The following is a 26,280-nucleotide window of genomic DNA, read 5'->3' as shown; positions in this document are numbered from 1 at the left end:
GCAACAACCACAGGCGCCCTGACCTGTCTGCCTCGTCACCGTTTGATGATGTCATACAGAAGGTTCCAGCTCAGTAGCTGCCACACAGTGGCAAGACTGGGCGAGGAGGGCAGGTGCTCCACATCACAGTAAGTCCTTAAACACACCCATGCACACACACACACACACACACTTAAGTAAACATTAACACGCATTACACTGGCAAGCAGACGGCGAGGCAGCGCCGGCACTGTGGTCGGCACGCACACTGTGGATGTACAGGATGCAGAAATATGAATAAACATGCTCTTACAGTACATGAGACACACACATACACACTGGTTCAACCACAAGGGTGCCCATGTATCAAACCCCACCCGGCGGCCTCATTGTCCCTGGCAGCATTTACTGTTTCAAAGTAATGTTTTCCTCCAAAAAACATCAACTCGATATCCACCAATTACAAAAGCCACATAATTGTAATAATCACATACTCGGGGGATAAATCAAGAGATTTGCAAATTAAAAGCCCAAAAGACTCCATCTTAATGACAAGGACGAACCGCACTTCTATGAGAAATCAATTAAAACTCAATCAGGAGCAAAGAAACACTAAAGAGCCGCTGCCTTTTATACGTCACAAGGAGCCATAAACTCACCACAGCCTGAGGCACTCCAGCTCGTGGTTCCTGTAGTGTATATTGGTTGGCTTGAGTGTGTGTCACTAGTGTCACTTTGATTCACCTCCCTCCAATAATCTTTTCAAGTTTTCCATAAAGATCAGCACATCAACTCGACATATAAATATACAAGACAGTTGGAGGCTCCCTGTCAAATAGTTTCAACAGAGAGATGCGGTTTTTTAAGGCCAAAGATGCAGCTATTGTGAAGGTCCAGTGTTTTTTCTTCATGCTTTGTTAAGAGGAATCGTTTGGGAAGATCAGGTTTTATTCCACAATTATATCTGATTCACAATTAAAGTTGGTTAAGAGACATTTTAATCGTTGTATTGCATCCAGAAGAATTGTTGATCCCAGTTGCTGACACAAAAACAGATACTGCACAATTACAGTTTAGGCACACACCCCTGTGATGGTAAGGGTTAGGGTAAGGGGCACTGGGGGGCTCTCAATGCCTTTAACAGTAACTAGGCTGTCAAAAATCTAATTACAAGTTTTGTCATTAATTAATCGAATTAATCAAAATAAATCACATATATATCGATATTTGCCGTGCAAAGCATTTAAAATATTTCAGTACAAATAGATTTGGTAGATGAGTGCATCAGTGATAATAAACAATCTTCTTTAGCTACATCTTTTATTTCTTATACATTCATAACGTTTTTTTTAACCGGTTCATATGCAATAACAATGGAATTGTGTTAATGGAAAAGTTAGGTTAATTTAGGCATTTTGCTGACTCGTGCCAAAATGTTTTTCTTCTTAATTCTTTTTTTTTTTCAGCACCACACATTTTTTTTTCCTCTGTTTTCGAAATATTTACCGTCTCTGTTGAAACTTGTTAAACAAACCAGATGCAAATAAACTCCTTTGATCAGCGCCGTTGAGCCAATCAGGTATCATCAATAACGAGGATCAGTTCAAGTTGGGAGGGGCCCATTGTATCCCACTGCTGGCGGATCATATAAAATAAAACATTAGAAATTTAAAAATAATAACTCAATACCAACGGTGATGACCAGTCTGCCCCTGTTTAATAATATTGTTATTATAAACATATAATAACAATATTATATATTATATGTAGTGACAATAGTAACATCAGAACAGCTAAGTCCATAACCTCACAAAAGTCCCTTTCACCCTTGTTGGCAGTTAAGCGCTAAAGCTAGCTAATGTTACAAAAAAACAGCAACACTAGCTAGCTAGGCTGCAAGACGAGGCTCATAACTATAACATAGTATAACATAGTTTTAAGCCCTTCAGCTATAAACCTATGCTGTTGTTTTCTGGGTGAGGACGGGCTGGACTGGAAACAGCTAGCCTGGTTGTGTCCAAAAGTAACAATAGTAACACAATCCACCCACCAGCACCTCAATAATCTGAATAACCCGCATTGTAAAAAAAAATAGTTTCTGGTTTTCTAGATGTTCCGGACGTTCCTCGGCTGGGCGCAGTAACTTTGTTGAGTTTTTGCCAGGAACCAAGTGGAAAAGCAGGAAAGTTACTGCACCCAGCCGAGGAACGTCCGGAACATCTAGAAAACCAGAAACTATTTTTTTTCCCCCCTGGCCAAGAAAAAGCCTGGCACGTAACACCCTCTAAAAACCAGAAAGTCTTGTTTTTACAAAATGGCTTTTGTTTAAGATTCAACAAAGACATAATGTGTTAATTAGTGAGCTTCAGATAGAACTAGGCTAGCTGTTTCCTCTTGTTTCCAGTCTTCATGCTAAGCTAAGCAAAGCGGCTGCTGGCATAAGCTTCATATATATCCTACAGACTTGAGTGTGGTTTGAATCTTTTGGAAAAGTGAATAATAATGTTGTGTACAGTTAATAGTGTATTTCACAAAATGTTGAACAATTCCTCTAAGTATTTAGGCAGAATCCAGATCGTCACATGAACAATATTAACATAAGGAAGGGAAAGAAGAAATGCAGATTAAATGCCTGTAGAGGACTTGAATGAATCCCTGTTCAGTTTGATGTGAGAGGGAAAAGGGGAGACATGCAGTGGATAAAAATGCATAATATCACTTAATTTGGCCCACACCTCAGCTAACTGTGTTCTGATTATATTGTTTATTGTATTGATTTACAGTAAAAAAGATTCCAGATCAGATTCCGGTAAAGATACTGAATAAATATAATCTTCATCAACTTTCTTGAAGAACCCAGTCCTGTGGCAGTCCTGTTAACCGATATTGGCATGAGTGACGAAACACTTGACCCTGCTCTTGCAACAATAGCGATGTGCCACAGTGGCAGCTGTTCAAACACACACACACCCACAACTCTGGATGCAATTATAAATGTTTAGGGAGAAAATAGAAAACAAATTATAAACACTTGATGGTGGCTAATTTCTTCACCACTGAAATATTTTCTCAAAAAATCACGCGGCCTCTCCTTGTTTGGGTTGTTGCGGTAGTGTTTGCCGAAAACAGCTTGGTAATAATTTGATTATTCCATGAAGCTATGCAAAATATAATTAATGTCAGATTATATTTCCATGTAGTGCGACCCAACAGTAAGGATGCTGTGGTTTCAACCAGCTTCCAGGGGCACTGCACTCTGTTTGGTGCCCGGCTCAATGCACACTTAGTGAGGAAACGGTCCACATGATGCATGCATCCATGCACAGTTACTCTCCTCTGTCACTTATTTCGGATCAAAATGAACCGTACGACATATTAACAAGCTCTGAATGTTAATTTATGCTTGCGTTGTGTAATTAGGGTTAAAGATTTTAACAGCTTTGCCAGCTGATGTCAAATTTTTACTGCTCTATATCTCAGCACTGCAGACTCACGATTTATTGCCCTGTTACCAAAATGTAATTGGGCAGGTCTGAATGTAATTCCTCATTTGGTGTATGTCTTTGTAGTCATTGCACTCTAATGTACAATTGGTTCCCCTTGTAGTTTCAGAGTTTGTTAATAATAATCCATGTTTGACAACACCATGCAAACTGTTTATTCTAATATCTGCCTGTTTCAGTGGTACGCTGTACTTTATTGTAAACTAGTTCATGTTCAAATTATATATATATATATTGTATTGTTTTTTTCCTTCATTCTGTACCTGTACCATGTTATCCATCTCTACAATGTTTATACACACTCCGCTGTCTGGTGAGATACTAACCTGCATTTTTTTTTACAGGAACTTCAAATAACAATAAAAGTTAGAACTAATGTAATCGGAAAGTATTTCTATCTAAGATGTCAGTTTTATATGGCTGCATCAAATGGGAAATATTAGATTACTTGTGTATCATTTTCAACCATTTCCCTTTAGTTCAATATAACAGTATTTTTGGAAACCTCTAAAGGATTTACGATCTTGATTAGAATTTAAAATACAACTATGTGGGTTTGTCTAATGGTTTTCTGCACCAAACAAGTTTTCAACATGTAATCTTGTGTATTTTCCTTGCTGTCAACAAATTCCATTAAAAGACCAAAACCAACCCTGCATGAGTCTGTTTTTCAATACTTGATGACTTCCCCAGCCTGTCTTTCTCCCCTAAACACATTCTGTCCTACTGGAGACATACATTTTGTTGTTAGTTAAGATATTGACTCATCATAATGAACTAACATATCACCCAATGCAACAGTGTGGCTCATTGATTCATTTTAAATCATTTTTTAACAACAATGGAATCGAGGAATAACATATAGCTACACAGTCACTTGTTTTCATGGGATTTGTTGGCAATAAGAAATATATAAAATACCATTAGAACTATCATTTAATGATAGACCTGCCAAATGGTTCATGTGATTGAGAGAATTTGAGTAAAACATTTTCAGGATTAATTTGATAAAGCAATCAAGCCAAACCAAGGCTGTTTTTCCCAGTTCTAGTAAACTTAACATTTAAACTTAAAACATTTTAACTGCCAACAATAATACCGTATATACAGTACAATATATATTTCTTTCTCTTTCAGTCCAGCTCAGCAGTAGGTGTAAGTGAGCGCCTCGGCACTTTGGTAACTAATCCTCCCACCGACCCCAGAGTGCACCCCACAGTCTTCACTAATCATTCCAACATTTCCATCTTATTAAGTAAGACAATACATTAATTGCAATGGCATGCTGAGGCCTCCTGCTTTGCAACGCTACCCCTCTTGGGTCTGCCACTGAAACCCTGCAGGCGCACGGTTGAAGCTGACACAGGGAGTTCACGGCTTCCAGTCTGCGTGCCGTGCAACTTTTCAGCAGCCATGGGAGCAGATTAGAGACGTCCGCTTCGCATTCCTCGCCTAATGATTAAATATCAACCCGTTTATTGTGAGTGTCACTGATTGCGGCCCCGAGATGTGGCTCTTGGCAGGCTGTGAAGGCTGTGAACCGGACGCCACTTTGGAGATCTTTTCCCTCCCCTGCTAATCGAGAGATACTTCCATGGAGTGATTTATCAAGTGAATGAGAACGTGTTGGATGTTAAAAGCAAATTTTGCACTCCACTGCAAGGATCGGGCAGTTTTATTTCTTTATAGATATCGTTTGAACTGATCTGGTGGTGTTAAAATGAATAAGATATCATTGTTTGGTAAACTGTGACTTGATTAACAAAGGATTAGCTTTTAACATTTAATTTACTTGTCTACCCTAATGAATAGACATTCAGACATATATGTTGTCCACCAGCTACATTTGGCTGATTTAACTGCCTTTTTAACTGCTATTTTCACCATTTTAATCAGCCTAGTAGGTATTTAGATATTTTAAATCACAAATTCTTACCTCCCACAGTTTAAGTTTTTTCACTTGACTGACAGATGGTACACTATTCCCTTCAAACTAATTTCTGTAAAATATATATGTACTCTAAAATATTTTTTGTTTTCTCTTGTTTCTATATTGACGGCAGTGCCAGACATATTTTGATTAAATGGTCCCCTCTGGCTTGTAGTTTAGCCAGAGGGATTGGGTTTCACCTAAAATTAGCCATCAGACTCAATTTATTACCTCAATTGAGAGGCTCGAAAAGTGCCCATAACAGCGCCCCGGCTAACACGGACTAACCTTGGCCAAGCCATATAATGTTGCATTTTAATTCAGCTGCAGGAATTGCAGCGAGGCCAAGCCCATTATAAGTTACACCTTTTTTTTTCTCTCTCTCTATCCCAGAGTGGAGGAGCGTGCTCAAATATTAAACGGGTACAAGAGTGTTAGGCAAACACTAAAATCCAAGATCATTTTATTGAGGTAAGAAAACCGCTTTCCCCTGTCAGCCAGATGACTTTTTAAACCTATTTTAGGGGAAGGGCAGTGTTATAAAAGTGGGGACATAAGACACACATGTACATATACATTCAAATTTTTATAACAACAAATACACACACATACAGACTTGAATATGGTTAAACTATGCAGTGTGTCAGTCTTCCAAATCTTCAACCCTTCACTCCTTTGTAATGCAAGGATCAAATTAGTTTGTGAACATCCAGACAGAAATATGTTAACCACCAGAGATGTCTGTTAAATGTCAGTAGCTCTTGAATAATATTGACCACAGCAGCCTGAAAGAGGGCCACAAATGCGTTGCAACTATGTGTCTAAAGGAATGTACGGAGTTTGTCAAAGCAGCTCAGTTGTGACAGGTTACACCATCTCTCTGTGGGTTCAGGAGCCATGCTTATCTTTTAATAGAGAAATAGAAAGGTTTTTTTTTTCATCTGTGCATCATGTTTTATCTAATCCTTAACATATCCCATCATTATCCCTTTTAAAAACTGTTCACACTGGAATGAAAAAAAGATCTTTGTCCAACATGGCAATTTTCTGCCATGCGCAAATTTAAATGCAGCCACTACAGAAACAAGAGTCTGCAGCCAAGTTAGCAGCTCTGTGAGCTATACTTACCTACAGCCGTGCTTTGAGCTAAATGCTATTGCCAGCATGCTAACATTCTCACAATGGTTTCCCTGCTATGATCTATATCATGAGACCACACTACACTGAAAACTGAGAGCTGACTTTCTGTGGTGGCTGTGGCTCAGGAGGTCGAGCGGGTTGCCCGTTAATCGGAAGGTCGGAGGTTTAATCAATACATGTCCAAGTATCCTAGGGCAAGATACTGAACCCCAAATGAATGTATGTATATATTAGTTTCTGTTTGAGCACTTAGGCTCAGTGTGTGAATGCAATGTAGTATAGAGGTGCTTTGAGTGGTCGAAAAGACTAGAAAGGTGCCATACAAAGACCAACTGAGTTTAGCTACATGTAAAATATCACAACACACAACATACAGCTGAGGCTCATGGGAATGTCATTAGTTTTGCAGGTATTTGGTTCATGGAAATACTTGACAAAATACAATTTTGACCTGACGGTGGCGCTTCAGGAAAAGTCAGGGGATCACCAAAGTCTGTGGGTTTCGTCCTCTGGGGATCATGCATGTACAAAACTTCATTATAGTCCATCCAAGTGTTGCTGAAATATTTCAGTCTGGACCAAAGTGGTGGACTGGCGGACTGACAGACTTGCCATTAGTGGATCCCTGCCACTAGCTTGGTTAAAACATGTGCCACTGAGAACACTTTTGCACCAACCTCAAGAGGAATCTTTAAGCCTTTTTATGCATTCTGGACTTTTGAGAGTCCTGAGATTTCGAAGCTGAAATGGTCTGTATGCGTTGTGGTACAGTACAAACATTATTACAGATAACAGGCAGTGAGAATAGCAAAGAGAGACACCAGTGTGCACCTGTAGCTCTGCTCTATCTCAATTAACATGACTTGTGAAAATATCTGGAAAACTTTAAATTGCATTAAAATTTCTATAGTCAGCAATTCAACAGCACTGCTTTTGACTTGACTTTGCAGAAAGGGAATTAGGGCACTTATTCATTAATATACTCATTTGTTTTTACTCCCATTGCATGGAGGGTCAGCAACATTTGGTGTCTGCGGGGTCTCTCCCGGGTTAAACGTGTCACACTGTATGGTGTCAGTGGAGTGATGCTGTTTCCACCTCAAGCAGCAGCAACCGCAGCTTTCAGAGTTGCATGTAGGGTTAATTTTCTCCATGTTTGCTGCAGCACCTGTGCAGGGCTGATGGATGATGGTGAATTTTGTTGGTGAGCATAGGGGTGATGGTCCATTACATGTTTAGATTTTAAGAGAATTTCACAAAATGTGAAAAGAGAAGCTTCCATGCTGAAGTAATGAGGCAGCTGTAAGTTATATTTTCTGAAGGTGATGATTTTATAACCCTCACACATGGCTTTCTTGTTTTCTCCTCTCCTCCTCCCTCACTTGCTTTTTCTTCCTACCTTCTCTCTTCTCTCTACTCCTCCTATCTACCGTGGAATCATCCAAGGACGTTGCTCTCTCCAGCCTATTCTTAGCTTAAGCTGCGGCCGCTCCAGTAATATTTTTTAAAGATTATTATAGTATTCACTAACCCTTTTTTCCCCTTAGGCGTCCTTCCAGTTTCTTTTTTCTCCCTCCTTCCCCCTCCTCCCTTACTCTCTCTTTCTTTTTCCTTACCTTCTACCTTTCTCTCGACAGCGATCTTTGGTTGTAAAATAATAGAGCATCAGCCAGCAATAATTTGCAGTCCAAACAGAGCCGACGCTGGCTGACGTTTATTGAAACCCCATCCCCCCGTGAGCCAGTTTCCCTTTCCCTCCCAACTCCGTCGCTGTGTGTTTGTGCAGACAAGGCCTGAGTCCTGGCCATTGCTTTTAATAATGAGGCCTACGGCCGGCCTTTTCTTTGGCTGGGCAGGGGGAGAACAGGAGGGAAGGGGGGAAAAGAGGAGGAGGGCTGCTTTCATTGGCTTTCATTAATCCTGAATAGCAGTCGGCGGTGGAGGAGACGCTGTCAGACAGTCAGATGGACTGTAGCCAGACAGACAGGTACAGATAATGAAGCTCCAAGCTGGATCAGACTGGGGGGAAGGGAACAATAAGAGCAAATTAGCACCACAGCAGTAGAAAAAGAGTGAGTCGTGATTAGCTCTGTTGCAGAGCCCCCACCCCATGTGCAAAGCTGAGTCCTTATCACATTGGCCTGGGTTCGAGTCCTTTGCTGCATGTTGTCTCACACTCCCTCATTTCCTGTTTCTCTGTCCTATCAGAAATAAAGGCTAAAAAAGCCCAAAAAATAGCTTTACAAAGAACATTATATAACATTATATAAGTTTTTCTGGGTATGTACAGAGATGAGAATAAGAAGAATAGAAACTGGAAGGAAATAATTAACCCGGTCTCACTCCCAAGTCGTCACATATGGACGCTTGATCAAGACCCCTTGGCATCGATATAATGCACTGGGTACCCCTTTAGCATCGTTATTCTACACTACAAGTACTTGCGTAAAATTCTGAAGAGAGGACTTCAGAGTGGCTGGAGACCAGCAGAGCAGTGTTAGCTGGATACGTAACCTATTTAACTAAGTCATGGAACTTAAATTAAGTAACTAACACACTTATTTTGACCCAAACCATGATGTTTTCCTAAACCTAACCAAACTGTGACAATTTCACAACAAAACCACATGCCATTTCCCAACATTAACCCTGTGTTTTATTTTGAAAGTCTAATGAGACATTGCATATTTATTATACCTAACTTGACCGGAAGTTGCATACGTTTAATTACTAACTTGACAACGGTATGGAAACAACATTAAAGGTCTACCCAGTGCATTAAAAGGTGACAGAAAGGAGTCTTCACCATGTGTCCATATGTGACGAGCTGAGTGATAATGTGTTGAAATAACATAGAAAACTGAACATTAGCTAGCACCGTCTGTCGTATGTTGCTAGCTAGCTACAGCTAACGTCTGTGCAGTTGGTTGTTTGGGGTGAATGCAAGTGCTACAAAAACAGCCAGGCTTTATATTTGTGTGAATAAGGCGAATATTGTATTTGCTTTGTGTTTTGAATGCAAGAGCTTTTAAGGATAATGGTTAAATGAATTTTTAAACATTGATTCCAAGTCAGAAGCTATGTTATGTTTGTAAATGCTTCCCTTTTCAGATTCAAATATATTGTGAGGGGTTGGTCAAAGGGATGACAATGTTTACACATATTATTGAAATGTTTAAATGTACTAAAGCATTCTCTAGAAAAGTTCACTCACAAGACTGAGCACTTTTTTGTTGACACAAGGTACTTCAGGTTTTAGCTTCTAGGTGACCTTTACAATGTGCCCTCTATGGACAATTCAGTTATTTGTTCTTACAATATGAGATGAAGTAGAGATCGCGATTAGACTTTTTCGCCTCTCAGCTGATGGCAAAAAGCAGTGCAGTGATAAGAGTGCAGCTGAATGGGGACCAGAGTATTAAACCTTAAGGTTCTTTGGCGCTTGATTACTTCACTGATTGATTGTTGATGCCTGTCCACAAACAGAACCCTGATGTTAAACTCAATTTAGAGGCTAATAAGCCAGAAGTCAGCCATCATCTACTTACACTGAACAAAATTATAAATGCAACACTTTTGTTTTTGTCCCCTTTCATCATGAGCTGAACTCAAAGATCTAAGATCTGCATATTTTCAAGTGGCCTTTTATTGTGGCCAGCCTAAGGCACACCTGTGCAATACTATCTTGTCTGATCAGCTTCTTGATACGCCACACCTGTGAGGTGGATGGATTATCTTAGCAAAGGAGAGTTAGTCCTGTGTTAGTGAGCACTCTAACACAGATTTTGACAGATTTATGAACAATATTTGAGAGAAATAGTCCTTTTGAATTCAGTTCATGATGACTGGGGGCAAAAACAAAAGTGATGCGTTTATAATTTTGTTCAGTATACTAGTTACAGACCTTGACACCAACAGTGCAGTCACTCTTTCTGCATTGATACTTATGCAATAATACTGGGGGAAAAATTCTTTTTATACTATTTCTGGTTGAACCACTCAGGTACAGTGGTTCAACCAGAAATAGTATAAAGAGACCTGGTATTAACATGCAATCTGTATCTAGATATCTGGATAAGAAAAATGCAAGATGTAAATGCAGGCACAGTGAAAGACACTGTAATCGGAGTGGTATTAAATCCAAATCTGGAGCTGGTCTGGATCACATTGTGATTGGATTTCAGCCCATATAAATGCAACCTGAACAATTTCACCATTTCATTAACAAGATAAATATGCACAACACGCTGAAAGTTCACCATCTCTTGTGATCTTAAGCAAACTTGTCCCAAAGCTATGAATGACACCTAACTAAGCAAAGGAAAAGTAAGTAGAACCACAGCAGCATCGCTTCGTTTGGGACCTGGGACCCCCATGTTTTGTTGAAGTACAAGTGGAATCAAGGTGAGAATGCTTATTAATGCATGGTGTAAATCAAAAGGTCCATGATCAGATGTCATCATCCAGATAACATCCATTTCAATCAAGTAGTTCCAAGGAACTAAAATCAAGAACTAAACTTTGCGCATTCCTGTTTGTGTTTCAACTCATCTGAATATTAGTTTTCCCATTAATCATGTCATTCAGATGGTCTTTGTATTGACTGATTTGTGACTCTGATGTTTGAGTAAATGTAGGCGAGTGGAAGAAAAGGAGACATGCACTCTGCTGAGTGTTAGATGGTCATTTCTGTGCTTTCATTTGTAGTGAATCAGGTTTCATTTATCTCGTTGACTTTTGCTCTCAGCTTGTTCACACACTCTCTTTATTTCACTCTTCTTTTCCTTTAATTTTTTTTTTTTTTTACAAGTAGCCGGGTAGCTGACAGCATTACTTGGTTTTGAATTCTTAAGAGCTTGCAGAAAAGTTCCTTCCCTTTTCCTGATACTGATCATTTGTGGCACCCGAAGCAGCCATGGCTTCCAATCAGCATTTAGTCCTGCACACCCTGCTCTGATAGTTCTGGAATTGGGCACCATAGCACTTGGAAGTACTACCAACGCAGCAGGGTCTTTTTAGGCAATTTTGTCCCTCCTTTCAGACTATCCAGATACAGATACTTGTTTATGTCAGGTGTAGGGTCTGAGAGTTTACAAAAGAAGAACCCCTAAAAAGTGCATTAAAAGCATAAGAACACGAGATGGTTTTTAGATTTTAGGGCCAGAGAGATCCCCGACTGTGAGACAGGTAGAGAGAGTGCGGAGGAAAGAATAAATTTGGGCAGGGAGACAGGTGGTACACAGTGAAATTAAACATTAATCTTCTCCTCTGTGTCTAAAGCCCCACTTACTGGAACTCTTGTGGATTCCTCTGGTCAGCGGTCAACTAAGACAAACTAATCATCACTTTCTATGGACTGTGGTCTGACCACACTGCTGCCCAGGACAAGGCCTAGCAGACTAAAACACACCGAGCCCAGGTTCATTTTCCACCATCATCATCATCATCGCTAACACTGGCGAAAACCCTCTTAAAACATTAAATACTGTATCAACAATAAAAGTTAAGCAATTAGACACTTTTCCTTGTCACGATGTGGGTGCGCGAAACTGTTGCAATTGCGTCCTATACAGTGAAGTTTTAATTAAATAATATTTGGCATCCAGCATTAGCCGCAGACAGGAACAAAAAAAAAATCTACACGTTTCAGCAGACACAAAGTGGTATGGAGGTGGGCTTGTGTTTCCTCCTACATGGCTTCCGTGGCCAAAAACAATCTTGAGGAGCACAGCTGAATGTTTTCATTGTGTTTCTTCTGCTGAATTGGGCGCAAGAGTGGGTTTCTGCTTCTCTGCGCAGGCAGAGGCTGGTTTCTCATCTAACTCACACACTTGATATTCAAAAAATGATACACATAACTAGACCCCCACCCAACAAGTGCTTTTGCCAGTAAAAATTGTTTTCAGTGGATAGATCAATAATGGTCACCTGCCATACTGACTACTAACTGTTTTCATTTAAATGTAAATTGAATTACTTCTTTACCTGTTGTTAGCCGTATACTCTCCACACTGTCTGACAGAGCACCATCAGACCAAACAAAGGAATGTTTCTGTATCAGTTAGGTTCCTGTCAACTGTCACCCTGCTCCACCCAGACTGGTATCATTTAAATTTCAAATGGTGCAGAAGACTGACATTCTTCAGGTAAATATAAATATATTGTATATTCTGCATGTAGAAGTAGTAGGCCTAACAATTTGAACAAGAAAGTGCAAAAGGCCCAAATGCATGCTATAAATCAGAAAAAAAGTCTACTCTAATTGTGTCAAATGTTTTGAGATATATGTATTACATTTTTTAAACGCTTCCTTATGGGTATAGTTAATTATATTCACTGAAGTCTAGTTTGAACTGTATTTCTCTTTTGTGGCCCAGTTTACTGGATGCCAGAAAGAGGAGAGAAACACAAGCCTAAACACGAGCAATCAGTGAGCACAAACACTCTCAGTAATATTTTTTGCACCACTTTGTGGTATTGGTATTTTTGCCATTCTAGTGACTGTTTAATTGCATCATAAATCAATCAGCTAATCATATATTATTGTTATTATATACTTAATTAAAAGAAACCGGCCTTAGTTTTGTCACAGGAGAAACACTAATCTCCTTCTTTTTTTAAAAACACCAATGATTTCCTGGCTTTATTTTGATAATTCCAGGAGGTCTGTGAGACCCATCCTTGAGAGCCTAATTTCATTGCTTAAGTTGCATATTTTTTCCTTATAGTTTTAATGGCAATTCTGGACAAATGCCCCCATACTACATCTCCCTTCCGTCACTCTTTCTTCTACAAAACACACACAAATACTCATCCATGCACACACACACACACCTGTAAATGGGAAGCCCATGTCTGCTTTCCTAAATGTCTATCAGCTAACATGGAGCTGCAGCTGGTGATTTCCCCTCTGACTGCTCTCTGTCCTTCCTCCACCTCCTGATCACCGGGGGACGGGGAAATTAGACGGGACACTTCATTAATGTGCAGAGATTAAAAGCTTCAGTGAATGTCAGACTGGTGTGATTGCAAAGCACCAAGAAATCATCCCTGGGAGCCTTTTGACATGTACTGTGTGTGTGTGTGTGTGTGTGTGTGTATGTGGGGGGGGGGGATTTGTTTCATCATGACGAGTGTGAGCGATCTCCAAGGGCATCGTGGGGCCACACGCCTCATGTCACATTATAGAGATCTTGTAATCCTCCCTGTCCAAAGAAAGAGGGGGTACAATAAAACAAAAGGAATAGAGTCACAAGTAGAGGCTGTCTGGGATTTAGAGTTTTCACAACAGTCAGTTCCAGTTGAAAATGGTACGTTGGGTGGTTATAAAAGTGACTTTTACTCTTTATGCAGATAATTCCGGCTTCTGGCTTTTTTTTCAAGTTTTGGCACAAGAATAGGAAGCTCTTGTGAATATTGTCGGGGATTAGTTTCATTTACTGTAAAGCTGGGGTGGACAATTTATTTAAGAAGCATTTTTTGTTACAATTGTTGAAATTCTCTTTAAATCCCAACAGCAATCCATAAATAAAATGCTTTTGTCTGACTGAAATGATTTGCGGCACCAGCAAAAGTTGGACACAATTTCTAACCAGCATGCCTTATTTTAAGTCCAGCATGCATCATGTTAAGTCAGCGCTGCGCAGCAACACATGAAGTCAAACGCACCTCATGTGTTTTGGGGGAGTGGCTTTGGAAGAAGAACTAAAGGATGGGGGGGATTTTTTCAGTTGGACACTTTCAAAATCTGGCTGTCTGTGCAAGCTTCTCCAACGTTGCCTGCCACCCCAGCCTTTTACAGCGTTTCTTCACAAACCTTACGATCATAACCGGTGCTACTCTCGTGACAAACTCAGGCAGCAGACATGGCATCAAATCAACCATAATTAGCAGCTATTGATTGATTGATTGACTGATTTTCAAGTCACTTGTTTAAACCATTAATAACAATGAATGCAGAATTGGTCACAGTGAGTGAAACAGAATAACTGTTTGATGGGGGGTACAGAGAGCAAGGTGGGAGAGGGAGTGAAACAGAACAAGAGTTCAGGGGGTATTTAGATACAGACAGCGGGAGTTAAAACAAGTTGTAGAAGGGGGAGGTGGAGTATGAGGTGGGAAGGGGCTCAGAGAGAGAGAGAGATGGATGAACCCAATTATCCCCCTATTTTCCTTCACAGCACTGCGCCTCAGTCAAAGCAGAGAGCAGGAAAAGAAAGAAAATAATAGAAATGTGTCGAATGATGGAGGGAGATAATTAAAAAGGCCTGCATTTCTACACCCGCCGATTGTGGTGTAATTAACCCATTACAGTTCCCCCTCTAATTTTTTTCTCCCTGTAATGATTACAATAAGTGTGAGGGTGAGGGCTTTGCCAGGGGAGCATTTACATGCACACTCCATTTGGTTCACTCAGACATGTCACAGCGATCATTAATCATGGGCTGTTTTTTACCTTCCAAATGGTTGGCTGTGCAGGCTTGGCTTGTTAGCAGAAAGTAATAAAAAATGACCTGCCTTTTCATGGTCATTTCTGTGTATGAGGAATACCAGTTTAATGCATATGAGTTTAAAGTTTGTGGCATCAGCGGGGCACAGATACATACTCAGTCACTGTGAGTCTGTGCAGTGTGTGTGTGGGTTGCTGCGACCAGTGGCCCCACAATGATCCATCAGTAAATACAAAGACAAATATGATAAGTGGAAGTTATGTATGTCGAGTTTATGCTGCAGAACTACTGTTGATATTCAAGGGTTGTTTCCATAAAATATTTCTTCCTCAAACCCAAAGCAATAGAGGTGACAGGAATTTTGTTTGTGGCGCTCCCAGCAATAAAACATATTCACACAATAGATCAGAACACACTGACACTGTTTCTGGAAAGAAAACTGTTCACACTGAGCAGACATCTGAGACATGGATATTTTAAAACCTGGGCCATTTTGTGCAAATTATACATATATGATGGGTTTCCTTGTGATTTAGGTGGTTGCAGGAATTAAACAGGTCCTCCAGTAATTAAACAGACCTCACCAACCCGTGTGGTTTTCAAACATCACAACATTTTATAGTAAAATATGGTGACTCTGAACTGGTTGATATAGAACATTGTATGTGTTTTCAGCCATGTAGTGGCTTGCCTCCAAGGATGGAACTGACAGTGTGCTGGTCCACTACTTTGCTCCAGTCAGAAATATTTCAACAATTATTGGATGGATTGCCATTGACATTCATGTCGCTCAGAGGTTGAATCTTCCTGACTTTCCCTATAGTGCCTCTATGAAGTTTTCAGTGAACTATCTCAACAACTATTGAATGGATTGCCATGAAATTTGGTACTAATGTTCATGTTTCCTTCAGCATGAACTCTTATATCTTTTTAATTCCAGCACAGCATTTTTATTTGTCCAATATTATTGTTTATGAAAACTAATTACATTTCTGTCCATCTCAGCTGTACTTTGTGTTTAGTGCTAATAAGCAAATGTTACCATGGTAAGACACTAAATAGGACACTAAATATAAAAGCTAAAGTAATAACCACTGTGCTTCTTATGATGTGTAATATAGAGAGCTGTATTTAATTTAATTGAATTATTTTATGTTCCTTTCTTCAGTGTTTTTTTTACAGCCTCACAGAACTGCTAGTATAGGCTGTTGCCGTTAGAAAATAGCTTTCAGACTTTGTACTTCTTTCACTAAATCCAACTTTCAATTGGAATTTGCAATGAACAAGTGCAAACTTCTTGAGCAGCAAAGTTTCATGAAAGAAAGAAAACATTTCCAAGGGATCTGTCTGGATCTTAAAAGGAACTGGGATGGAGTTCAAAGCGAAGAATAGCTTGAAATGTCTGTAACTGAGTGAAACAAATGTAAAAGATGGAGACAATTCTCCAGTGGTCTAAGTACTCTTGTCATGCCAACTGCAATTGTTTTGTGAACATTTGTCAAAGCCTACTGCACAGTTGGAACTTCTTATTTTTGTATGATAACATTATTTTTCTACATTTAATGAGCTGCAACGTCGTAGCTGCAACCCAACACCACCTTTTCACTATCAATCATCCTTCAGTCACTAACAGAGTCGGGACAAATGCAAACTTTTCTTCAAACTTTATATAAAGCGACTAGAATTTAAACAGCCCACTGACATGAACAAGCACAGCATGATTTATTTCTGCCATTATAAACCTTTGCTACTCTTCTCCCCACCTCCAAGTCTGCAAAGTATGTTATCGTTCCACCATCAATTTATTTTCTTTCATTTTCCCTCCTTCTGCCTTTGTCATGGTGGCCAATTGTTCTTGGATTGTGGGATTTGAACTATTAGAAAGGAGGGAAACTTAACATATTATTTAACCAAATCCCTTTTTCTGAAAATGGCATGGACGAAAGTGGACTATGAAGGGTTGGGATACTGGTTGTTACACCTGAGCAAGGGCAGATACATATTTGGAATTGTCTTAGTTTTGGTAAAGAGAAAAGGACATTAGAGAAGATAAAAGGACATAATGGGAAGAGAAGAGAAGCACAGAACAGAATGGGAGTCCGAGATGCCAGAGCAAGGTCACAGAAAAATTAGATTAGAGACTATATATGTAGGTATATTCTTCTAAAAATGCTAGAATTCAACATCAATCAAAGAAAATGCAGTGAAGGACATTAATTACCTACACATTATCTGTAAGTATCAGGTCTCTATCAAGCAAAATAAACATGATTTTAAGTAAAGTTAGGGTTAAGTTATGTCCAGGTTCCAGACAGACCTCTGCTGTTGTGCACAAACATAGGTGAAAAAAAATGATGGCCAAAACTAAGAAAACAAGACCTAAGTTGAAATAAATTGGAATTACACATAAATATATAGCACAAACACAGCGGCTTACACAGTAAAGTCTTTCCTCAATAGAAGCATCAGTGCGCATGAGAGACAGCTCGTCCTAAGGAGCCCATTTAGCGCTCGTTATTGAGGGAGACAACTTCCCTGGGACAACAGTCACATGCGATTCGGCTGATCAAACCTGGCCTCGAGTGCTGCTGTCGCCATTAGCTGGACAGCTGTGATTAATGCCTGTGAACCGCCGACCTCAACCCCTGAGGTGTTTGCTTTATGACCTGTTCCCAGCCTTTATCATTCATTCTTGGGTTTGAATCCTACAGTACTTACAGAACTTCTTTCGTACTTTGTTTGTCCAATTGAGGATGCTAAAGAAAATAAGTCAGTTAAGTAAATTGCTAGCTAGACTGGGAAATTCCAAGGGTCTTTGTTTTCTTCGCTTGCAACTTAAGCAGTCATTTTTGATCATGTGACAATGTAATGTAAGAATATTGCAATGGATTTGACTAATACAACATATTTGACGAAATCAGGGGGAATTAATCATAACAGCTGTTCTGTTGTTAGACTGGAACAAAAACCAAGAGTTTGCTTCATCTATCTACATTTACTCACTTTATTTGCATGGGAGATGAGAGGACCACCCTGATGTTTCTGCATTACGCATGGAACTAGAGCAAGAAGGCAGTTAGCTTAGCTTAGCTTTCAGAACGGAAGCAGGGGAAAACAGCTAGCCAGTTCATTACGGAATAGTTACACCATGTTACTCCCTCAACGTTAATATTTCATATGGATTAAACAAACAAGATGCATTATTTTAATTAGTGAGTTTTGGATGTTTTGGTTGGTGGATTTTTGAATTTTGGAGTGAGCTAGGCAACAATTCCTCCTGCTTCCAATCTTTATTCTAAGCTAAACTAATTGCCTCTAGTTCAATACTTATTGTACCATCCATCCATCCATCTATCGTCAACCGCTTATCCTGCGTACAGGGGCGCGGGGGGCTGGAGCCAATCCCAGCCGACTTAGTGCGAAAGGCGGGGTACACCCTGGACAGGTCGCCAGCCCATCGCAGGGCTACTTATTGTACCATTGATCAATATTCTACCTATCAGAAAGAAATTTTATTTTCCTTCTGTTTCTTTAAATATATTTATGTTAATAGCATTATATTTGCATTTGAATTATAAGCCTGCTATAATAAGCACAGTTGAAGATGTATAGGATGTGGTTAGGATCTGTTTCACACTCCTTTAAATGTTTTAAAGGTGGGGTAAGCGATTCTGGAGAACTCCAATTCAATGACAAATACCATGATGTAGAGTGAACAACAACACGGCAAGTAATGTAACTAATGTAAGCTAAGCTGTGGGTTACTGTCGCTACAGTTGCTGCTGCAAAGCTAACATGCAGAGGACCCAGAGCCAGCACACCAGCTCCAGACAGTGACTCACAATTCTCCTGCCACTATAGCTAACATCACAACAACAGCATGTCTTGGTGAACTAAGTAAGCAGAATGTCTGTGGGTAAGTCATTTAACGTTACCTGACACACAAATCATGGCTGGAACGGCTGGAATGGTCTTGTGGGCTTGGTTCGAACCACTTTGTTTGTTTCCCATTTACAGAACCAGGGCGGAGAACAAACACTGGATTTATTTTAAGCTCACATACAGAACGGACAGCTAGCGGACGAGGAGGAGATATTCGCTGAGTCTGACAAAAAGACGTGTACAAGATTAGAATTCCATACCCCAACTTTAAGGCAACAATTATATAAAGAAACTTTTCATCTAAATTTACCACAGTTCAAAACTGCTTTCTGGCCTGTATCATTATTCTTACTGGCAAATTCCCAGTCCCATTGGCGTTTGTATTTATTCTTTATAACATTTTTATAAAAATGTCCTTCAACTCCACTCTCTTTCTTTACCTCCATCTCTCATGGCCATTTTCCTTGCTGAGGTGGGATTCTTCCGATGCCGTGTTCACCCCTAAACCGAGGTGTTTATTTTGCCCTGAGTCAGCCTGCTTGGGAAAATATTTTCCCCCCAATCTCCAAAATGGTATCTGCGTTGCCATGGACTGGAGGCAGGGTCCTGGCAGAGTAAACATCAACAATCAGAGATGTAGGCCTTGGCTGTTTGGCTAAGTGAGCCATTCTGGGAGCTGAGAGTGAGGGGGAACCTGAAGGAGCCGTGCAGAGTGACGGGCAAACAACGGTAAACACTGACCCCCTTCCTCAGAACTGGCCCCAGGGACTCAGTCAAGTGTCCGCTAGACTAAGTGAAGGTGAAGCACGTCATCGTCAGTTCCGCTCAATCACCCCCTTGTTTGGGGAGTTGCTGAAGCCCCGTGGTTCAGAAGTTCATTACCCAGTTAGCAGTTTAGTGTAAGGCTGTTGGGTCTGGTCGCTGGACTTGTCTTATCTGTATAGTACTGGAGGTAGATGTGACTTTCCACTGCCTATCAAATTTTTTCATAGATGTTTTTTTATTTTATTTATACTTATATATATATATTTATCCCCTCTATAAAAAGCTATTTTAGCAGTTACGCCTGTTATGCTATTAAAAGGTCCACACATGTTTTTGGATTTAGCTTAACTTTATTCTGCATATCTAAAAAAACACATTTTGAGTTTTTCTGTTTCCTTGATATTATCCATAACATAATTCCAGCCTAAATCAGTTAGTCTGCCTATTGTGTGTTAGATATTTAAGTGAAATCACGCAGAAGTCACAAGATCACACAAGAATCTAGCCTTTATTTGCTACATACTACAGCCTGCTCTGATTATATAATCTACAATAATATATAATATAATGTAAGTGTTACCCAAGCCCAAAAGGTGTTAAATCAGACACTTATTAATCCTTCTATGTGAGACCGACGGACAGAAAAACAGCAGGCAAAGCAGGAGAAAAAGTATGAGGCAAAGTAAAAGCATCACTGTATCATTAATTTAGACTGGTCTCCAACCTCTCCTGTTGCCGTCATGCTAGGCCATCCCAAGGCCACACACACACACACACACACACACGCATGCACACACACACTATATGGCATCCCAAGGGCACAGACAGACTGGCACATTGCCCAGTAAGACCCTCAAAAGTCTCTTTATAGAACTGTTTGGCATCTTACACCAAGATCAACAGTCCTGCTTTTCACCATGTCGGTGCACGACACACGTACACATAGGCGCACACGGAGTGTAATTCAGGAGTCAGCCGGGAGCCAGAGTTGAATAGGCCGCTTTGCTGAGGGAGAGGTAATATCAAAACGTTTGCGTGCAATAAAAGTTTTGCTAGTTTGTTTAATTTCCAGGCGTATTATTGTTTTTCTGTGGATGTTGATGCTATCCAACTTCAGGCAGTGAGGGATTGGAATAACACACTCTGTTTTAACGGATGTGTTTCAGGGCTACCTGGACCCTTGGCATCTGCATTCTGGACAAACTATAAATATACATTAATTAAATGGGTGTTAAGCTACTGCACAAATTCTTTTTTTATTCTACTTTATTGTCACATCATTATAAAACATGCTCACGTTGCTATTTTTTTTAAAGTTGTTATATAGAATGAATAATTACCTGTACCTTATGTATGTAATGTCTTTGGGGTACATGATGATGGCCTTTAGGCAATGATGCTTTGTTTGTTCTAAATGGATATAAATTGTTTTGTTACAGAAACATCCACAAATGTTCTTTAATCAGCTTCACTGACCTCATCTTTTCCCCTTCTTCCACTTCCACTCGCTCCTACTTTAATGCAGCCTGCTTTTTATCAATGGGCTCTCCTGGACCGGAGTCATGAATAGGAGTTGCTGTGCAGCGCTTTGGCGCTCACGCTCACCAAGCATTTTAAGGGTTTCATTCCAAAACACTCCACATCCATCATAGAGAAGTATTGTTACCTGAAATACATTAGCAGATATTAGGTTAGTGATTTCACTTTGAAATACAAAACTGGTCTTAACATGCTCCTCATCTCATTGACAGGGTGGATGGGGTTAGCAAAACACTTGAAAGACTACATCATAAGGCACCATGTTGATGGGTTTTAGACAAAGAGGGATGTGGATGCAAAGTACAGTGACGCAGTCTCTGCGGGAAATGTTAATGCCATCTGCAGAAACTGCACATTGAGCACATTTATTGGAAGCAAGGTGGCTCAGAAAGAGTGTGTTTGCACTGTGAGCATGTCTTTTGTATGACATGACACACTAACCCCACCTAAAAATACACTATTTACACAGCATTTGCAATATCTTGAAGATATTGAATTCACAGGATGAAGAACAGCATTGTCAAAAAGCTTGACCTTGCATGTACATTGCTTTTCTGTGCAAATTTTGTTTATTCTCTCCGAATGCTTTGTATACCTTCATACATAATCCACAGCTGAATGCAACTAGTGTGTGTTAGTGTTGGGTCAGGAATATACGGCAATATGTGCAATTCTGTCTATCGTTAGTAAGGTTACGATCACTGATTATAAAATCATACTGATTGTGACTTTGCAGTAATATTTCATGTGAACTATGGTTTTCTGGCCATTATGCTCCAGTTATCGAGCTAAAAAAGCAGAACTGATCTTACAGCATAGTCAAAGAGACGCTGTATATTTCGGTCTCAGTCCCGTCACGGGCCCCAGCAACAACAAAACTGTATTCATCTTGCTTATTTTTATCTCATAATTATAATTATAACTTTGAATAAGTTATAAACATGAGCAGGGCCACATAAATACATAGAAAACTCTGGCAGGCTTTCTGCAAGCTACTGAAAGGCATGTTGGGAAACATAGGAAAGTTGCAGGAAAACAAATATTGTGTATAAAGGCTGGTCCAGACTTCACTGAATCACCTCTCCCTGTATTTTATTCAAAGCACTTATATATATAACTTAATATATCTAAGATTTTATATACCTTTTCTAACACTGCTGAAACATCTGATGCATGCATGCGCCAAGGCATGCACTTGAGCAGAGCTAAGACTTGATAAAGGATGTCTTTAGTCCACAGTAATGCAGACGGAGGATCCATGATTGCAGAGCATTCTGGGTTCCTGTGTGATGGCCTGCCAACATCAACCCCATTACATCTCCCTCAGCAGTGGCTCGGGGTTCACAACGAGGGAAACACTACCACACTGCTCAACATCAACGTGTGTGTGCCGCTGGAAGAAACCCCCCCCAAACTGAAATAGTTGACACTTGAAACAAGTGATAATTACAGTAACAAATTGATTGCAGACATCACAATTAGATATTCTGCATAGTTCCACGTCCAATCAGTTATCAGTTTATTTGAATGTGATGCAGCCAAGTCCGTAGTACAGTACTGTAGTAATTCTGTTGTTAAAGCATGGTGTATGTTTATACTGAAAAAATGACTAAATGACCATAATTATAAAAATAACTAACTAATAATTACCTTATATTCAGCAACTAAACAGATACTTCGGGCTCTCTACTAACAAAATGGTAATATTTCATAGAGTCTGTGTATAAATGTCGAGGAGGTCAAAAAGTAAAGCAGTTCTTTTCGTCACGCGACAGAGACGATGCTTAATCCTCCGGACGTCTTGGAAACAGCCCCTTTCAGCATAAGAAATCCGGTATGATATTATAGAGCTTGAGCTTGTTTGGCGGCAGTGTGGCATAGCCATGTTTGGTCTGTTGTCATGGCGACGGGGAGACAGGAAGGAGGGATGCAGATGCCAGAGTGAGGTGAGCTTTAGCAGGTGATCCTGCTTGTCTCTCTTTATATCCCTCCTCTCATGTCGCCGTGACCGATGAAAGCTACCGTGAACAGACATTGGCAAGCATTTCTCAGCATGTATGTGTGTCTTTGTGAGTGTGTGTGTGTGCGTAAGGTTAGACCACTGCGTTTTGAAGACAATACTGTTTGTATTTTTAAACTCAATCACAAGTGGTTGATACTTTGCACTGATATCCTGACTTAAAACTTGAGCATTGTTACTCTTTTCATGACAGTCAACACAACCAAACACAGACACCGGCTGCAAATACAGAAAACACAACACAACGTGCAAGTGTTTTTATTTTTTTGCAGCATTTTCTTGTCAAATTGGTGAAGAGTTTTGCTTCATTTCCTGTGACATATGTCAGCTGCAGGTAAGGCAGAGGCAGCCCCCCGGTATAACAAGAAAAACTCCAGCAAATCATTCTCACCTGCTGCCATCCTCTCTTCAGCTCCTCACAATATCTTGTCATCCCCTCAAATTGCTCTGGCTTGTCTCAAATTCCCCTTTCCACTGATCCTTCCAATTACAGTGTGTGTCTGCGCGCAGTGCAGTGACCGCACCGTACATCTCCCCGCTCTAACTATGTTTTTACAGGGACCAGAAGCAGACGTTGAGGTATTTGGGTTATTCTTTTGGTTAGATCTGCAGCGCAACTGAAAATCCCACAAAATCGAACGCTAATCGAGCGTCGGATTGAGACTGAGGGGTGTGTGTGTGAGTGTGGGGGGGGGGGCGTCCAGACTGAAGTACATGACCCTTCTCTCTCAACGTCAATGTACCGTAAAGTCATACTTTACACACTTAACAGCAGAGTGAGGAGGAGAAACATCAGTCTTTCCACCCATCTGCTGGTTCACATGAAACTAAAACTCAGAATTTATTAGGAAATGTGAAGCAAAGAAAAAGAAAAATCATAAAGTAAATCCAATAATGCGGTTTCAAAAAAAGCTATATTATGTTGCAGTGGGGCCATTTGACTACTCTGGTTCTTGATCGCCCCCAACACGTTCTCATTATACAAACTGCGTCTTCTATACCCACAACCTCATTTTCCCTGCATTTCTCAAAGGTGTTTATGGAAAGCCTTCGGCCATTTTAGCATGAAAAAAATAAAGAGAAAAAAAAATCCAAATGTTTGTCCTAATCAGATGCGAGCAGCCAGAACGCTTAAACTGAACTGTTATTCTTTGTGGTTTTGAGGGCAGCGCTCTTGTCGTTTTTGCTGTGTTTATATTTCAGATTTTAAGCAATACATATATAACAAATTATGCACATCACCTTCTCATATTAGACAGAGTCTGGACGCTGGCATGTAGCTGTAGTGGGTAAAGGTTTGCCAAGGCCAAAAACCACTGGAAAAAGTGTGTGGGCTGAGCTGTGGATTCAGTCAGGTCTTTGTAACATGTGCAGGAGATTTTTCTAGAACATGCCTTAAAGAACGCAGCTGCATTAAATAGGTTTACCAAAGGAGTAGCCTATACCTGTTCAAGGAGTATTAATAAGGCTGGGAATTAAATTAAACCAACAATAATAACTCATCAAGTTAAATTCTGCACTGTAGCAGGGCTTTCCCTCTTAAAATATTATAGTGTCAGTTAAAAGAGGCAGTGGGTGTAGAGTCGAGTGAGGAAGCGTTCACCAGACGCCCCAGCCGCAGAGATTATTGAGAAATGACTAGAGTTTAGCTCTTCATGTGTTTCACATTTCCCTTTCTGTTTGAAGTGCAACGGAGCGTTTCTTCACATTTCCCCTCAAGTTTATCAAACTGTGGTTGGAATATCTGTGATTATCTAAACAAGGGTAAACAGTGCCACTGTAATTAGAAAGCAAAGACACTGGGAGACACATTTAACCGAGGGATTAGTAAGAGCTACTACTCTTATATCAGCATATTTCTTCCATTGCAGCTACCCCTTCGCTACCATAGCTTCCACCGCAAGTGAGGATTGATACTCCGTACTGATTGGTTAGGGTATACAAAATAAATAACCCCTCTTCCAAAGGAGAAATCGGTTAACATAAACAAACTTTCAGGCTGAATGAATAGATCGGCCTCCACAACAACAAATGTTTACAACTAATAGTTTGGGTCATTGTCTTTCAGGAGTCTTGGATTAAAAAGTCTCTAAACTAAGCTGCTTTCATATATTTAACAGATATGAAAGCAGTATTGATCTTCCCACCTAACTATAGAAAGTATATTTCCCAAAAAGTCAAACTATTCTTTTAAAACCTGCCTGATTGAATGCTTGTGTTTCTTCCTTAATTTGACTGCATCACCGCCCCATTTTGCAACACTTAAGTTTTATTTATTGATTATTTATTTTAACTTTTTGTGATAGGATAGAAATAATGCCCCAAGCGATGAAACCGGAATGACTCTTTAACATGGAGAGATGCAGCTTCCAGGGACATCACTGCTAGGGAAATGGACTATAAATACAAATGTTAGATTTAAGTTTATGCGGAACGTGTAAACAGCAATTAGCAAAACATTAATGTGTCGTAGTCATTAAAATATGAGGATGAAGCATCAGTCAAGACAGATTGCACTCAACCTGACTCATGCGTCGCGCTGGGATTTATGAGTTAAAGTTTAAAGGAAAATCACATCATCCCAACCCATGTAGAAAATCTTGCTTATTTTCAACTGCAAATTAAGCATGATAATTACAAGCTTACGAGGTGCGCAATTTGAGTGAGTGGACAAAAACTCTCTTGTTTATTTGTCTGTGTAAGTTTGACCATGATTTGGTGCCGTGCTCTGAAATTAGCTTATTACCTTTGCGGTGTAAAACAAGTCCTCTTTCTTTTAAATCTCCTAAATCAGACCTAATTAAAGACTTAATCTCTTCACTCAGAGTAAACTACCTTTCAAGCCCTGTAGTTTCACCTTTTCTTTTAGCCAAGCCAACCTGACACCCATTCATTCTAAACCAAATCGAGTTATGTGTATGTCTATGTTTCCCTTAAAGGCAGTTAAATGGAGGTTCCAGAAATTGTTTGGAAAAAAATCTAGTTCTCCTCCAGTCTGAAGTATAGTGGTCTGAAAACAAAATGACTAAGATGTCAGGAAAATCTCCAAAAGCAGTGTCTTCTCCCGATGTT

The 26,280-nt window shown here is 40.0% G+C and overlaps 2 long non-coding RNA genes across 2 annotated transcripts; one reads left to right on the top strand and one right to left on the bottom strand.

Annotated features, from left to right (window-relative positions):
* Positions 1 to 8,231: 8,231 nt before the first annotated feature.
* On the bottom strand, positions 8,232 to 12,624 carry LOC123983150. The gene is made up of 2 exons (XR_006828143.1): positions 12,538 to 12,624; positions 8,232 to 8,571 (listed from the first exon to the last, which is right to left on the bottom strand). It is a non-coding gene; the product is annotated as an uncharacterized LOC123983150 (long non-coding RNA).
* On the top strand, positions 12,600 to 19,184 carry LOC123983149. Its single transcript, XR_006828142.1, has 3 exons — positions 12,600 to 12,698; positions 18,779 to 18,918; positions 19,020 to 19,184. It is a non-coding gene; the product is annotated as an uncharacterized LOC123983149 (long non-coding RNA).
* Positions 19,185 to 26,280: the final 7,096 nt, after the last annotated feature.

The sequence above is a fragment of the Micropterus dolomieu genome, linkage group LG14, assembly GCF_021292245.1.
Source record: "Micropterus dolomieu isolate WLL.071019.BEF.003 ecotype Adirondacks linkage group LG14, ASM2129224v1, whole genome shotgun sequence".
Classification (NCBI taxonomy): Eukaryota; Metazoa; Chordata; class Actinopteri; order Centrarchiformes; family Centrarchidae; genus Micropterus; species Micropterus dolomieu.
The sequence above is the reverse complement of the archived record's forward strand: the minus strand, read 5'-3'. Positions and strand labels throughout refer to the sequence as shown.